This window comes from Coccinella septempunctata, chromosome 5, assembly GCF_907165205.1.
Source record: "Coccinella septempunctata chromosome 5, icCocSept1.1, whole genome shotgun sequence".
Lineage (NCBI taxonomy): Eukaryota > Metazoa > Arthropoda > Insecta > Coleoptera > Coccinellidae > Coccinella > Coccinella septempunctata.
This window is the reverse complement of record NC_058193.1, coordinates 10,909,948-10,926,233: the sequence shown is the minus strand read 5'-3', so window position 1 is coordinate 10,926,233 and position 16,286 is coordinate 10,909,948. Positions and strand designations below refer to the sequence as shown.

The following is a 16,286-nucleotide window of genomic DNA, read 5'->3' as shown; positions in this document are numbered from 1 at the left end:
TGCCGTCCACTCACCTTTATACCAAAATCAATTGGGATAATATACAATTCGCAGATCCATTATTCCATGTACCAGGTCCAATCGACGTTCTACTCGGAATTGACTACTTCCCCAAGTATATGAAGTCTGGATTCAAGGCAACAGAGGATGGACTAGTGGCACAAAACACTCATTTCGGATGGATTATTACTGGAACCGCATCATCGAGTCCACAAATTCGTGTAGCAAGCTTGATCACGAATTTGAATGAAAATTCACAACTCACAAAATTCTGGAACATCGAAGAAGCAGAAAATTCCGAGGAAACAACAAACGACGATACCTTCGTCGAAGAATTTTACTCCAACACCTTTCGTCGGGACGAGCACGGCTATACTGTGAAACTTCCATTCAAGAAAAGTACAACTCAGCTAGGAGAATCGAAGCAGAGGACACTGGCACGACTATTTCAATTGGAAAACAAGCTGGATAAAGACGAAAAGCTTAGAACCATGTATAAAGAATTTGTGGTGATAAAAGCGATTCGACACAGTGTACGTGTCGAACCAAGTTTGTCATCCCCAGAAGATACCTGCACATTGTAACAATGGCATTCTTGGACTTGACCCTCAACTTTCTCCACCGTCAAGGAAATTCCCGAATTGCAATGAAATCTTCGTTGTCATGTCATATGAGTCACTTCAGGTACAAGGGACTAGAAAGATTTGGGAGGCGCAAGTCCACGGAGCCCATTGGGCAGGTATATAAATACCTCAAATATAGGTAAACGAGAACAGTGGTTACAGAGACTGGTTAGCAGTTATCGACAACGGTCGAAACATTCTTGTAATCAGAACAGATCTCCCGATGAATAAACATATTCCTTCGTTTCCACAAGTGTTTTAATGTTTCCCGTAAACACATACACCTCAAATTTATGCAGGAATACATTGCGCTAGGTCATATGAAAATTGCTAGCTCAAATAATTCAGCGAAGAGGTATTATATTCCACATCAACGTGTATTGAAAGAAGAACGTGATACGACAAAGCTAAGAGTCGTATTCGATGCAAGCGCAAAGACAAGTACCGGACTCAGCCTAAACGACATTCTTCACACAGGACCTAAACTACAGCAGGCTCTCATATATTCTGATAAGATGGCGAAAACACAAAATAGCCATAACAGCTGACATCGAGAAAATGTATAGGCAGGTGAAATTGGACAGAGAAAACCAGCCATTACACTCTATACTCTGGAGAAACACCAAAGATGAGCCAATTGAAACCTACGAATTAACCACTGTAACCTACGGTACAGAACCAGCAGCTTACCTGGCCATAAGAACAATGAGACAACTAGTTACAGATGAAAAGAAAAACCACCTCCTTGCAGCTGAAATAGTGCTACGGGATTTCTACGTGGACGATCTTCTAAGTGGCGCTGACACTATTGAAGAAGCACGATATATACAAAAGGAAGTAGCTGACCTACTCAAAAAAGGAGGATTCAATATAAGAAAGTGGAAATATAACGTACTGACCGAAAGCAAATCCACCGTCACGCTGGAAGACGAAAATGGACCAACCAAGACGCTCGGTATAACATGGACTCCCAGAGAAGATAATATTCAGTTTCTAATAAAACGAAACTCCGAACATCGGTTAACAAAAAGAAAAATCTTATCAGAAATCGCCACAATCTTCGATCCTCTTGGATTATTATCTCCAGTCATTATACAGGCGAAACTGCTAATGCAAGAAATATGGAAAACCAACACATCATGGGATGAACCACCACCAGAGCATATCAGGAACACCTTGAAAAACTTCAGAAACGAGCTTCCAAAATTAGAAGAAATTCAAGTTCAACGCTGTATTCACCTACGTCGTGGTCAACCCTAGGAAATACATGGATTCTCAGATGCATCCCTGAAATCATATGGCGCTGCAGTATACATAAAAACAACAGACACAAATGGGAACACCCACGTGGGACTCCTGGCTTCCAAATCAGAAGTAGCCCCACTAAAAAATACAAAGACAATCCCGCAGTTAGAACTCTGCGCAGCCCTTCTTCTAGCGAAACTCATCAAACGCTGCGTTGCGGCCCTGAATCACAACAATTCAAGAATATTCACCTGGTCCTACTCTCAAGTAGTAAGATCATGGATAAACACTGACGCTGGAAAGTGGAAAATGTTCATCGCGAACAGAGTTCGAGAAATCCATAACCTGCTAGGTCAAGGTCACTGGTACTACGTAAGGTCAGCCGATAATCCGGCAGATTTAATCTCACGAGGATTGAGACCCAGCGCGCTTGCAAGCAATAACCTTTGGTGAATCGGACCCGAATGGCTAAAGCATGGACTGAAAGAAGAAATCCATCTATAATTACTCCCTTCTGATACACAGGAAGTCACGAAGGAATTGAAGAAAACAGAAATTTCCACGAATACCGTAAGCGTGGAGAATCACGGAAAAAAACGGTGAGAATTATGGCGTACTGGAGGAGATTCCTGAAACCAGAAAATCGCAGATCCATCACATCCCTTGAAGCAGAAGAACTACAGGAGAGTGAAAAAGCTCTTCTCAAGCTTACACAACATACATATTTTCAAAATGACATTGAGCTGATCATCAAAACAGGAAAAGTGAAGAAGTCCAGCCACCTGAAAAGTCTTAACCCATACATAGATCACGAAGGCCTACTCAGAGTAAATGGAAGAATACATAACGCACCCCTAGAATATAGCCAAAGACATCCAATTATACTACCCACAAGGAGCCACATTACTAACCTCATAATAAGAAACGCTCATCATCAGACCTTGCATAGAGGAAACCAAGCTACTTTGAATTATATTCGACAAAAGTATTGGATAATTCAAGCGAAGAACAAAGTTAAGCAGATGATCCGGCAATGTGTTGTATGTACACGATTCCGAGCAGAGACAAGAAACGAATTAATGGGATCACTGCCAACGCCCAGAGTAGCTCCGTCGCATCCATTCACCCACACTGGTGTCGATTACGCTGGACCGATACAGATAGGACTCTCCAGAGGAAGAGGATGTAAATCCTACAAAGGATACATAGCAGTTTTTATATGTCTATCAACGAAGGCAATCCACATAGAAGCTGTCGCGGACCTTACATCGACCGCCTTCATGGCTGCCTTCAGGAGATTCATCTCGCGCAGGGGAATATGCACCGATGTGTACTCAGACAACGGCACATCACATAGCTGAAGAAGAAGAACTCCAAACATCTGGAGAAATAAACAAACTTCTGGTACAACAATCTGACCTGGACGACGAAGTATCAAGTTACCGTTGGAAACAATATCACTTGCATTCAACGATAAACTCCAGTACGAACATCGTAATAATCATTGTCATTGTTTTACTTGCTGTTTACTTTTTAAAACATAGGAAACAACAACAAACACCGGCTGATGCACATGCGAGCAATAGACCAGTTCATCCTGAGGAGATCGAGCTGCAGCCAATATACAATGACTCCAGACCAGGCAGCCAGCTCCAGGGATGACAACCACCAACAAAGACATCAAGACCCCAACCACATCACCATGGCCGTCGGGAATATGTACGAAACGTACAATAAATATCCAAAATTAGATATATCAAAAATTCATAAACTCAATTCAACCAAATATTTCCATTCGAAATTATTTAGATCATCCGCTCTTTCATAATTGTTATTTCCTGTGTAAGTAGGCCAGGTGAGACAAAGGATTGCAATAGTTTGTTTTAATATCTAACATTCCTTAATCCAACTGCAGCAATTTCGCAAGTAAAGAAAAATGTACTGAATATGTAAAATGTAAGTCGATTTCGATTATGTGGTCTTGACGTCATTGCACAATTTTACTATATATAGTTTGTTAGATTAGGAAATAAACGTTCATTATCAAGTGATCCGCATTATCAATCTCAATTCTCGAGTCCCTTAGTTTTCACCAACCCAGAACTCTTAGAACTTGAGGTACAATTGAGATACCACCCCAACATTGGTCCTTCGAGCCTACAATCAACCACCAGGGACTTTGGAATACATACATCCACTGAACCCACATAAAGAAGCAGTCAACAATCAACCACAAGGAACTTTGGAATACATCCACTGGATCCACATCAAGAAGCAGTCATCGGACTTACAACCCTTTGACTCAACCAACAGGGAAATACATCCACTGGGCACACATCAAGAAGCAGTCATCGGACTCACAACCCTTTGACTCAACCACCAGGAAAATACATCCACTGAGCACACAACAAGAAGCAGTCATCGAACTTACAACCCTTTGACTCAACAACCAGGGACTTTGGAATACATCCACTGAACCCACATCAAAAAACAGTCAACGGACTCAACCACCAGGGACTTTGGAATACATCCACTGAACCCACATCAAGAAGCAGTCAACGGACTCAACCACCAGGGACTTCTCAATTTCACCAATCTGAATTCTGAATCAGCAGGAGCCATGAAGAAATTACACGACACCATTAGGGAAAGCACAGAAGCCCTCAGAAACATGAATATAAACAAATGGGAAGACATAATTGCATATATTATATCATACTAAGAAAACTGGATTCAACTACAGCAAATCTCTACGAGCAAAGTGTAAACAAGCCACGAGATATTCAGCACCTGGATGACCTCATCAGCTTCCTAGCTCAACGTTTCCAAACACTTGAAGTCGTCAGAACGAATACAGAAAAAGAATAAAGATAGGATAAAGAAAAATGTACTGAATATGCAAAATGTAAGTCGGTGGTGGTCTTGACGTCATTGTACAATTTGACTATATATAGTTGGTTAGATTAGGAAATAAACGTTCATTAACAAGTGATCCGCATTATCAATCTCAATCCTCGAGTCCCTAAGTTTTCAGAACTCTTAGAACTTGAGGTACAATTGAGATACCACCCCAACAGAGTTATTCTCTCAATCACTTTGGAAATGGTACTCAAGATAGCAATGGGCCGGTAATTAGATGTGGATCGTCCTTCTTGTGGATTGGAATTATAATAGCTTTCTCGAGAGACCGAGGAAACACACCAGTGCTGATCGATATATTGACAATATGAGCGATATGTGCGCTGATTTCACTGGAAATCAACTTCAAAATTCGGCCAGAGATGAAATCAACTCTTATTGCTTTTAATTGATCTCAAAACATCAGTCACTTAATGTTCAAGAACCGAATGGAAGAAAAAATTGTTATCTTGCATGCACGACGTGGTACATGATGACGATAACAACCCTTTATAGTAGCTGTGAAGAGAAGACTCAGCAATGATGGTGAAATAGCCGGCAGAAATCTTCGCCAAAATTTTGGGATCCGAGTAAGTCTTGCCGTCGACAAGGAGCATTAGTGATTTATTTTTTGCGTTCTCTCGTCCAGTCATCTTATGCACAATGTTCCAGAAGGTTTTATTTTTGTTTTCCGACTTATCGATAAGGTAGCTATGGAATTTTAATTTTGTGAGCTTAATGAAGATTGGTATTGAGATTTGGCTCTCTTATATAAATTATAGGTTGCCTGACATTGCAAATTATTGCGCAACCAGTGGACATTGGCTAAGTCTTTTTTAGCAGAGATAATCTCAGGGGTAATCCAGCCTTCAACCTTCTGAGCCCTGCTAGAACTCCACATTTGTGGGCAACAGAGTTCGAACGTATCCCGACTGATTCCGACTAACGTTTCCAAACATTCATCTACATTTTGGTATATGTACACGTCTTGAAAATTACAGGTGGAAATACCATAAACAAGGTCATCAAAATTTTGCTTACTAAGATTTCTAACTAACGTCCTTTTGCTGTCAGTTTCATTTTCATTATTAAAATCCAGGGACAACTCCAAAGAAAGAGCTCTGTGATCGCTAATATGAGCTTCGAAAACGTCAAAAGTACAATGATTGAACCCTGCACTAGTCAGAATGTAGTCAACCTTAGAGATAAAGGTGTGACCTGTGATATCCGTGAAAACTCTAGTTGGTTCATGAGATAGTACATTCAGATTGAAGGACTCTATTAAATCTAGAAATAATGTGCGATTTTTACAATTCACCTTCAAAAAATCAATGTTCAGATCACCACATAGGAAAACAGTGTCAGCCGCGTTGGAAGAAAAGTTCAAAGCTAAAGATAATCTCTCCAGGAAGAGTTCACCAGAACAAGGGCGATATACACTCAAAATGCCCACACGGATGTTACCAGCAAGCACCAACGTTCCACAGATCTCACATTGCATCTCTTCAGATAACCTGGAAAAAAATCTTTTTATCTAACATTTCTTTAATTTGACTTCTTACTTCTTCGCGATGGATTTCAGGATATCAATAAATTTTACAATGGACTGGGACATCATCAGTCGTACGAATTTTATGTTTTACTCTATTTGAAAAATTAAGGGGTTGACTATTTAATTTCGGTTCTAAATGACTCAGATCAATTGGAATCTCTGTTTGATTCTGACAAACTTGTTGGTAGTAAGAAGGTATTTGACAATTATCATTAAAAATAATTCGATTTTTGAAATCTAAGTTAAGTCCGTATTTATTCAGGAAATCTGCACCAATTAAACCATCATTCGTAAGATTAGAAGAAAAAATCACCTACATTCTCTTAAGTGTCAGGGTAAGGCAAGTTTTGCCATGCTTGATGAATTCAGGGCTTTAAGGCGTGACATCAAGTCCCAAACTAAAATAGAATATTCAAATTATAAAAAGAACATTGAAAATAATATAAACAGTGATCCTAACACTTTCTGGTCATTTGTAAAAAAGAAATCAGGAAGTGGTGGTATACCAACAGAGATGGACTTTGGTGGTGAGGCGTTAACAACTAAGCAGAACATCGCAGATGGCTTTGCGAATTATTTTCAATCGGTTTATGAAGGAGATTTACAGGGGCAGATTCCTACTTTTCACGGAAGTGGGTTCGATTTTCCTGAGGTTACTGATGATGATATTTTGTCCAGCATAAAAAGTTTGAAACCAAAAAAAACGACTGGTTCTGACTACATACCCTCATACATTTTTAAGGGATGTGCCAATTTTCTGCTAGCTCCTCTAAAATATATATTTAACCTCTCTCTACAACAAGGGTGCTTTCCAGATAGGCTTAAGGAGTCGATTGTCACACCAGTTTTCAAGAAGGGCAGAAGGAATAATATAATGGATTATCGTCCGATTAGTCTGTTAAACAGTTTGGGTAAAATCTTTGAGAAAATCATCTACAGATCAATTTTTTCGCAGGTGTCTGACAGGATCTCTATTTGCCAGCATGGCTTTCTTCCTGATAGATCTACTATAACAAACCTCTGTATTTTTTGTGAACATGTGTCGAATGCAATTTTGAATAATCAACAGCTGGATGTCATCTATACTGACTGTGCTAAGGCATTTGACAAGGTTGATCATGGTATTTTGATTCGGAAACTGAAGAGTCTAGGCTTCTCTGGTAGATCCTTGAGACTGCTAGCTTCATACTTATCCGGCCGACGGCAGAGGGTCAAAGTCGGTAATATATTGTCCTTTTTGTACATTGCAACATCTGGAGTGCCTCAAGGTAGTATCTTGGGTCCGCTCCTTTTCTTGATATTCATCAATGATCTGCCTGAAAGTTTGGTGGGGTCTGTCGGATTGCTCTTTGCAGATGACTTCAAGCTGTTTCGGACTGTAGGTGGGGAGTGTGATGCAGCTGCCCTTCAGAGGGATCTGAATTTGGCACTGGAGTGGTTTAGGAGGAACAAGATGACTGTCAGTGGAGAGAAATGTTGTGTTGTGTCGTATGCCCGAAAGGTGAATGTGATGGTTGAAGATTACCATGTGGATGATATTAAAATTAAGAGATGCGATGAGGTTAAAGATTTAGGGGTCTTGTTTCAGTCCGATTTTAAGTTCAACAATCATTATAGTAACATCATAAATAAGGCTTATAAAATACTCGGATTTGTTATACGGAACAGTAGAGAATTTAATGTTGAAACTACTATTAAACTCTACACAACTCTTGTGAGACCTCATCTTGAATATGCCGCCAATGTCTGGTCGCCAACTTGCTATATCCATAGCAATGAGATCGAAAAAGTGCAGAAGCGATTCCTGCGATATATCCATGTTAAAAACAATGGAAGTTATCCATTTATGATTTCCTATCGGTCTATGTTGTTAGATTTTCACCTCTGCTCTCTTGATGTCCGGAGGAGGACTCAAGCTGTGATATTTATACATAATATTGTAAATAATTTGAAGTATTGTGATTGTCATCTTATTAACTTCATCAAGTTTAGAGTGCCAAAGATTAATCTGAGGATGTTATCTTGTGACCTGTTTTGTGTTGACAGAAGGAGTCCATCACCTATCACTCACCTGCTGGGCGTTTGCAATGCGGTGTTGTCAGAGGGTATAATTCGCGATTTTTTTAACACTAGCAGGAAAGAAATTAAGCTCAATTTGTTGCTGCATCAGAAGGAAAACCCAATTTAATGTGATATTTTGCTACTTTATACATCTGCTTTTGTTGTCTTTTATTTGTTCAAATGTTTGTTGTTGTTATATTGTTAAATCTTATATTTCTAGATTGTGAATTCAGCGAAATGTTGAAAACCTTTGCATGTAATTACCTTTGGTGTATGTAAAGTGAAGATGAATAAATAAATAAATAATTTTCATGAAATTCATACAAAATGAAAGGATGAAAATCATGTTCTGAATTCTGAAAATAATAGTCATAAAACTCTTTCATCAGAAGTTTGCTTTCTAAAGCAAGCAGTTAATGTAAATGATTCTCTGAAAATATTCTTAGGGACATGATTGTATGCAAATTTTGGATATATTAAACAAACGGAACAAACGCTATCGATTAATAATTTACACTATTCGAATTTACGAATTTTCTTTGAGGATTTATATCATATTGTGAGGAATAATTTGGTCGTTTTTGAGGATAATTTTTGCTTTTAATAGACATTCTTTCTGATGGATCAATATTTCGATAATTATGATTTTTCATATTTTTCGATTATTTTGGTTGAAATTATTATTCTTATGAATTGATTGAGGCTTATTCCGTCTGCTTCTATCAAGTAATTCATATTGTTATAGATAAGAAATATAATCTTTTACAGCATTCACAGTATCATCAAAACTACAGTCGTTATTCACAACTAAATGCGTTCTCAATTCGGTGAATTTGAAATTAAGACTGTTTTGCAAATTTTTAGAATATTTAATTTATAATGTAATTTTTCTGGAACAGTCATTGGATCTGCATCTATTCGATAATTAATTCGTATTTTTAAGGCAATTATGCGGTCTATAAAATTCAATAAATCTTCATGAGGCTTTTTATTCAAAAACTGATAGATTAACACGTCTAGGTTGATAAGATCTCCAAATTTAGTATAGAGAAATTGTTTGAGAAGTTCCCAATTGTTACGAATATCAGCACGCGCTCTATCTATTAATTTTGATTTTACAACAGCAAAGCAATAATTTTTAACAATTTCGTTCTCATTAGTGAACATCCTTAAATAATCTTCAGCATTTTGAATGAAGGAATGCAACTCATTTTCTATACCTGAAAATTAAGGTAATAGCGTGCCAAATTTTTCTTTGATAGACAAATATATTCTTCCCGTAGCCATTACAGATTTATTTACTTTTTTATTGTTTTTGGAGGTAAAATGCTTAATTGAAGTAATCTTGAGTTTTCGTTATTTTGAATAAGTATTCAATATTAAAAATTCACGTTATTATCGGTTTTTAAAAGAAACCTAGGAAAAACTCTTCGTAATATAGAAATGTATCTACTCTTTTAACAATTGGAGAAAATTTAGATCGTGTGAAAATGACGAAGATATGTTAGATGATTATGAAAGGGCCATGTTTCAAAGAATCATTGGAAGCATCTTATATATGTCCATCTCAACTAGGCCAGATCTAGCATTCGTAGCGACATTTATGAGTCAATTCAATCACAAACCAAATGTCCAACATTAAAAAGAAATGAAACATATTCTTAGATATTCAAAAGGAACAATGCATTATGGCGTAGAATATTGTGAGACTGAAAAAAAAACTTGAAGTTTTTTGTGATGCAGACTTGGGTGCGAACGAAGTGTACGGGAAATCATATAGTGGATATGTTTTCATATTAGCAGGAGGAGCTGTGAGCTGGACCAGTCGAAAGCAGCATTGTGTAGCATTAAGCACCGTAGAGTCAGAATTTGTTGCACTAAATGAAGCCAGCCAAAGAGTTCGTGTTTTTGCAGAAGTTGGTTGAGGAAATTTCTCAAAATGAATATTTTGAAGAGTGTTACATCAATATTGATAATCAAGGAGTAATAAAACTGGCAGAAAAAAGAACAAATTCGGAGAGATCCAAACATATATGTGGATCTGAGAGTGTTTTACATAAGAAACCTGATAGAAGATGAAATATTTCATCTGAAGTATACCGAATCTGAGTCAAACGTTGCTGATCTATTGACGAAGACGGTACCTGTGATTTTGATGATGAACCATTTAAAAAGTATGGGGATCAAAGATCCAGGAGGAGTGTTAGAATGGTGGTATTTAGATCGCTATGTGTTTGAGTTTGAAGTTGAAGTGACATGAATTGTCAATAAAAATTTATAACTTGCAAAGATGTGAAAGTTATTTTATCTGCATTTTCACTACATAACATTTTCTGTACACTGCGAAATCAGTAAGAAACTGACACATTCATTATTGATGATTCAGCAATTGTCTTAATCTGTGTGCGACATTCACTTGATTCCTTATTTAGCTCTTAATTCTCGAGTATTAATCTTTTCTTGTTGCTCTCGATTTGGTGGCGTGACCGTACCGAAGCAAGCCGGAAGTCTTTTTTTGATACCGCATACTTCGTGATTCAAAGTTACATTCTTTTATTCGTTTAATTGTGTTAATCCCTATTGTTAATCCTCCTGTTTGACGCAGACTTCTGTCGTCTGGCTCTCTGGTGAACCAAGACCAATCGACGGAAGTCTCGAAGTCGCTCCGCTGGTAATGCTTGCATTGTGTTTCACCTGAATCAACCCTGTCCCTTTTATTGAATAGTTTCAATTCTGATCGGCCTGTACACTGAAAATCACTGAAACTGCTCGGGATCAAACCCATCGCTAAATTAACCGATTACAGGGACTTGGATCTTTCTGAGACAACCGGTTATTGTAAATTTTGTATAAACCCCGTACAGGGTGGGCAAAATTCGTTGACTACTGAGAGGATCTCGAGAACTATAGCAGCTAGAAGAAAACGGATGACACATTTCCGCCGAGCTCATTTTCGGAGAAACAAAGAATGGTGAAAATCGCAGCTACGATACTTCGATACTTCGTTTTTGTAAAGTTCTTATAACTTTTTTGTCCTTGAAGGTACAAATCTGAAACTTGAACCCCCTACAGGCACTTCTTTACGTAGAATGCAATGATGAGCTCAAAATATTTTTTTATTTCGAATGATTTGGTGAACTTTTTTTTTTAAATGCACACTTTTATTCAATTTGTTATTCTTGCAATGGAAAAAAATCTTTTGTCAGTAGATTCTACGTATAAAACTGCCTAAGAAAGTTCAAGTTTCAGATCTGTAACTTCAAAGACAACAAAGTTATGAAAACTTTTCTGAATCGTCAAAACCCCAATTTTTGTTAACTAATAACTCGAAATCTAAAAATGATTGGCCGATTCTGTTTTCAGATCTGAATTTGTCATGAAAAAAGAGCTAAAGAATGTGTCATCCGTTTTCTTCTAGCTGCTATAGTTCTCGAGATTCTCTGAGTAGACAACGAATTTCGCCCACCCTGTACATTCCTTATTGTCTCAGAAGGAATCAAAGGGACCGATATTGATTTCTTTTTTTTTTTCAATACCTGATATTTTGACTGAATATAATTGATTTGAGTATTGTTTGATTCATTGATTTCACTGTGTTGATTTTGAATTTCTGACCACCGTGAAAGATTAATTGTTGCATTTCTGTTTTCCTCATTTTCGAACTGGGTCATCAGCTGTATATATTTCTTGACTTAGAAATCATTGTATGGGTCACTGTTATTTAGATTATTGTTTTAAATTCGGTTTTATAGAACTTGTTATCGCTACCACCTCAGATATCCCCGAACTCTGTCTCCGACTAGTAGGTACCTGGGTGGGTTTGCTATTTCTCCCTATTGAAAGAATAGCTGGCGCTCGAGATTTCACCCTTGAAAACTAAACCCGTGATAATATAGTTGTGGAGCTGCGCTGATATAAAATTCTAAGCCAACAGCTTATGCTTCAAAATCTCTGAAAAGCAACGCTATGTTCAGATTGAAAAAGAAATGCTAGCTATAGTTCATCAGTACATATATGCAAGAACAGTTACTGTCGAAACTTATTATATACCGTTAATCGATATTTTTAAAAAATCATTAGGCGCGGTTCTCACTGGAGCGATACGACAAGCGATGCAACATGAGCAATCTTTTATCGCCCGATGCAACTTTTATCTTCGCAACACTCCAGTGCACACTGAAGCGATACGATATCCAAATTAAGCGCTTAATTGTCAATCAATTACGAAATTCTATGCTACTTTTTCCGATTTGATTCTCAATCACCTTTATGTCGCTGAAGCGACACGGCAGCTGTGTCGCCCAAACCGACGCGATTTCGATATTATTCGATGTAGTATCGCGATCGCTTCAGTGTGCACTGAATTAGTTGCTTCCATTACGTTTGCACGGTTATAAGAGAGCCGTGTCGAATCAGGGTCGGGTTGCTTATCGAATCACCTGTCGCATCGTTTATCGTATCGCTCCAGTGAGAACCGCGCCTTAAATGGATGTCCGATGCGCATGCAGAGAATGTTGTTAGACCTACAATTAAATTATTTCAAATTGGTGTTTAAGCCTGGTAGGGAAATGTATATTGCCAATTCGTTGTCCAGAATTGTAATTCCTAAAAATGGTGTGAGCGATATAACTCTCGAGTATGATTATCAGGTAGCTTTTGTTCAAAAACACTTAACTTATCAAATGCAGGGAATCTTCCAGAAAGAAAGTTCAAACGATAGAGAAATATGCACGGTCATGAAGTATGTTAGAAATGGATGGCCATCAGAAAAACGAAGGTGTATTGAATTGCTATGCCATATTGGAATTTCCGCAATGAACTTGTTTTAATCGGAAATCCCCTATTTAAAGGTAATGCAGTTGTTGCACCCAAAAATTCAAGAAATAAAATTCTTCGGATGTTGCAGGTATCTAGGTCATCTAGGTATAATTAAAACAAAATTGAGAGCCGAAGGTATTGTTTCTTGAAATGGAATGAATCATGTCATATAAAATTTTGTTCAGTCTTGTAAAAAATATATTAGATATTCGAGAACGAGAAGTAACCAAAGGCAGCCATTTTCTCCACACCAGGTACCAGAATATCTATGGGACAAAAATAGGTACAGATTTATATGAATTGAATGGTACAAAGTCTATCTTATAATAGTTGTTAATTTTTCAAAGGTTTTTGAGATATTTTAGATTTCATCTGCAAAATCAGAGACAATAGTAGAAATAATGAAAAATGTTTTTTCTAAATATGGAATTACAAAAATTGTGTTTAGTGATAATAATACTCAATATACAGCTGAGTGTTTCCAAAATTTTGCTGAAACATATATGGATTCACTCATTAAACCTCGAGTCCTCTTTACGCCCAATCTAATGGGATTGTAGAGCGAAGTATTCAAAGGGTAAATAATACCATCAAAGAATGCACTTACGGTGGTAACGATTTAAATTTGGCATTGTTGAAACTGTCCAGTAAACCATAATATTTTGTCGCCTTCTGAGCTGGTTTTTGATAGAAAGTTGAGATCGGTGTTGCCAATGCAAAAATTTAGCTCAAGACCCAATAATATTAACTATACACAGCAGAGAAAATTTTTAATGATGATAGAAAAAAAAAACTATGACAGAACTGCTAGCAATTTAAAACCACTTCCATTGAATCAAAAAGTTTTCATAATTGAAAGTAGTATTTGGATACCTGGTATAATAAGAACAAAACTTGCTAAGCAATCATATCTAGTATCTAGTTGAAAAAACGTGTGTGTTTTTAGAAGAATTAGAATGTATTTAAAGCCAAATGAACAATTTGATTGCTTGGATGTAACTGATGATGAATCTGAGATAAGTAAGACTGATGTAGTTGTAAAGAAAGAACCTTCTGACAAAAGTTCTCAATCTGTGTCAGATAAAACCAGTAACAAAAGAAGAACTTATTATGAAACGAGGTATTGTAGAAAGATTAGAAAACCTGAAAAATTTAAATAACCCGAATAATTGTTTATAAATAGGTCTTACGTTCAGTATCATAATAAAATCTAAAGTCACTTTAAGCTTAAAGCTTCCTTTATTGTCATTTTTAGTAGGGTTAAAGAAAGTTTTAAAATTAAAGGGACTTTAGGTTTGACTATGAAACCGGCCGTTAGTTTAAGATTAAAAAAAATCGTAGATTTAAGAATTTATTAAAAAGAAAAGATGTCATATCTATGTTGAAACCTAAAGCGCATGTCAGATTCTGCAGCTCATACGAACTCGGTTCGTGAATGAAGAGTCACTCAAATAAATGAGATCAACCCGTGAATGTGTTTTAATACGAATTCCCATGTAACGAATAATAACACACGTGATAATTGTTAAAAAAATTTCACGCTGATAAATAACGATATTAATTGTTTAAAGCAATTTATTTTTGAAGAAGCTAATTTGAAACCTCTTTACAAATACTTCGAAAAAGGTCATAAAATTTTTTCCCGAATTTGTCTCTTTTTCTGCTATTTGATTGTTGGACGTTTGATATCCAGTTGTCATACTCGGTAGGAGCTAGTCACATTGCGTTCAGATAGTTTGTAAAATACTAGTTTGTTTTTTTTTCAATAAGCTACAATTACAGATGAAGTTTTTCGATTAAGCCTATAGTTTTTACGTTATTCGTTAAAGCCCGTTCCAAAACGTGGCTTTTTATTAATATTAATACTATAACGTTGATAAAAATGATCACCGAATCGTATCAAATTTTTTGCCATGTTGAAGTGTCGGGGGAGGGTATGGGAAATTTGAAATGCCGAGCGCCGAAGGCGCGTGGCCGGGTAGAGCGGTAAATGGAACGCAAGAGTAAGAATCGAGCTTTCCGAAAATGCCTAGATCGTATTTTTACCCCGTCTAGAAGTGTCCGAAAATTGCGTGAGAAAATCGCGAAATTCACGATTTTCGCGAAAAGGTACCAATTTGATTTGATTAGCTTGAGAGATCCGCGGTAGCTCGAGAGCCGGGATGGGTATCGAACTAAGCTCGAAGAACCCGAAATTAAAATAGGCCTGTTTTTTTTCCCGGAGCCCGAACGATATTACCTAAAAAAGCGTAAGAGTTTTGAAAATTTTTGACGTCTATTAAAAATCGAGTGACATTCCACAAAATTAAATTATTTTCTATTGATTATCAGAGAAAATTAAGTGAAAGTGCACTTTGACAATCGATGTCAGAGTGTGATTTAAAGGTTAACGTCAGTTTTGACGGCTTGGCAGCGATCACAGAACGAGGTGCCTTAAATCGATCGGGCTTTTAAAAAACGTTTTTGGCCTAGATATTTATAAAAGGGGAATCGAGCGAGGGCCGAAGGCCCGAGCTACGAACAAAAGGCGTATCGCGAGGGCCATAGGCCCGAGCTACGGACGAAAGGCGAATCTACCAGTAAAGGTGAATCTACCTACAAGGTGGATCTCCTGGCTATACTAGTTTATGTGAAAATCATAGGTTTCAATCGCAAATAACTCGAAAACTATCAATATCACAAAATAGTTATTTTCCATCATGTGCGGGAAAAGATAAGTGTCCGGACGAAACTGCCGTTGCCCGAACGAGGCGAAGCAGAGTTCGGGTAAGCAGTTGATTGCGGGTAGGACACAAGAGTTAGGAAATAGTTATTTTCCTATCAAGTGCGGAAAGTGATACTTGCCCGCACGAAACTGCCGTTGCCCGAACGAAGCGAAGCAGAGTTCGAGTAAGCAGTTGATTGCGGGTAGGACACAAGAGTTAGGAAATAGTTATTTTCCTATCAAGTGCGGAAAGTGATACTTGCCCGCACGAAACTGCCGTTGCCCGAACGATGCGAAGCAGAGTTCGGGTAAGCAGTTGAGTGCGGGCAAGACACTTTCCGCAAGAGTTAGGAACAATATTTTTTCTACAAGCGCTTGAAATATA

The 16,286-nt window shown here is 37.5% G+C and overlaps 1 protein-coding gene across 1 annotated transcript in view; it reads right to left on the bottom strand.

Moving 5' to 3' along the window:
- LOC123313577 (cAMP-specific 3',5'-cyclic phosphodiesterase, isoforms N/G-like) overlaps positions 1-16,286 on the bottom strand; it is a 411,318-nt gene that overhangs the window by 133,890 nt on the left and 261,142 nt on the right. The gene's annotated exons all lie outside the window — the stretch shown is intronic.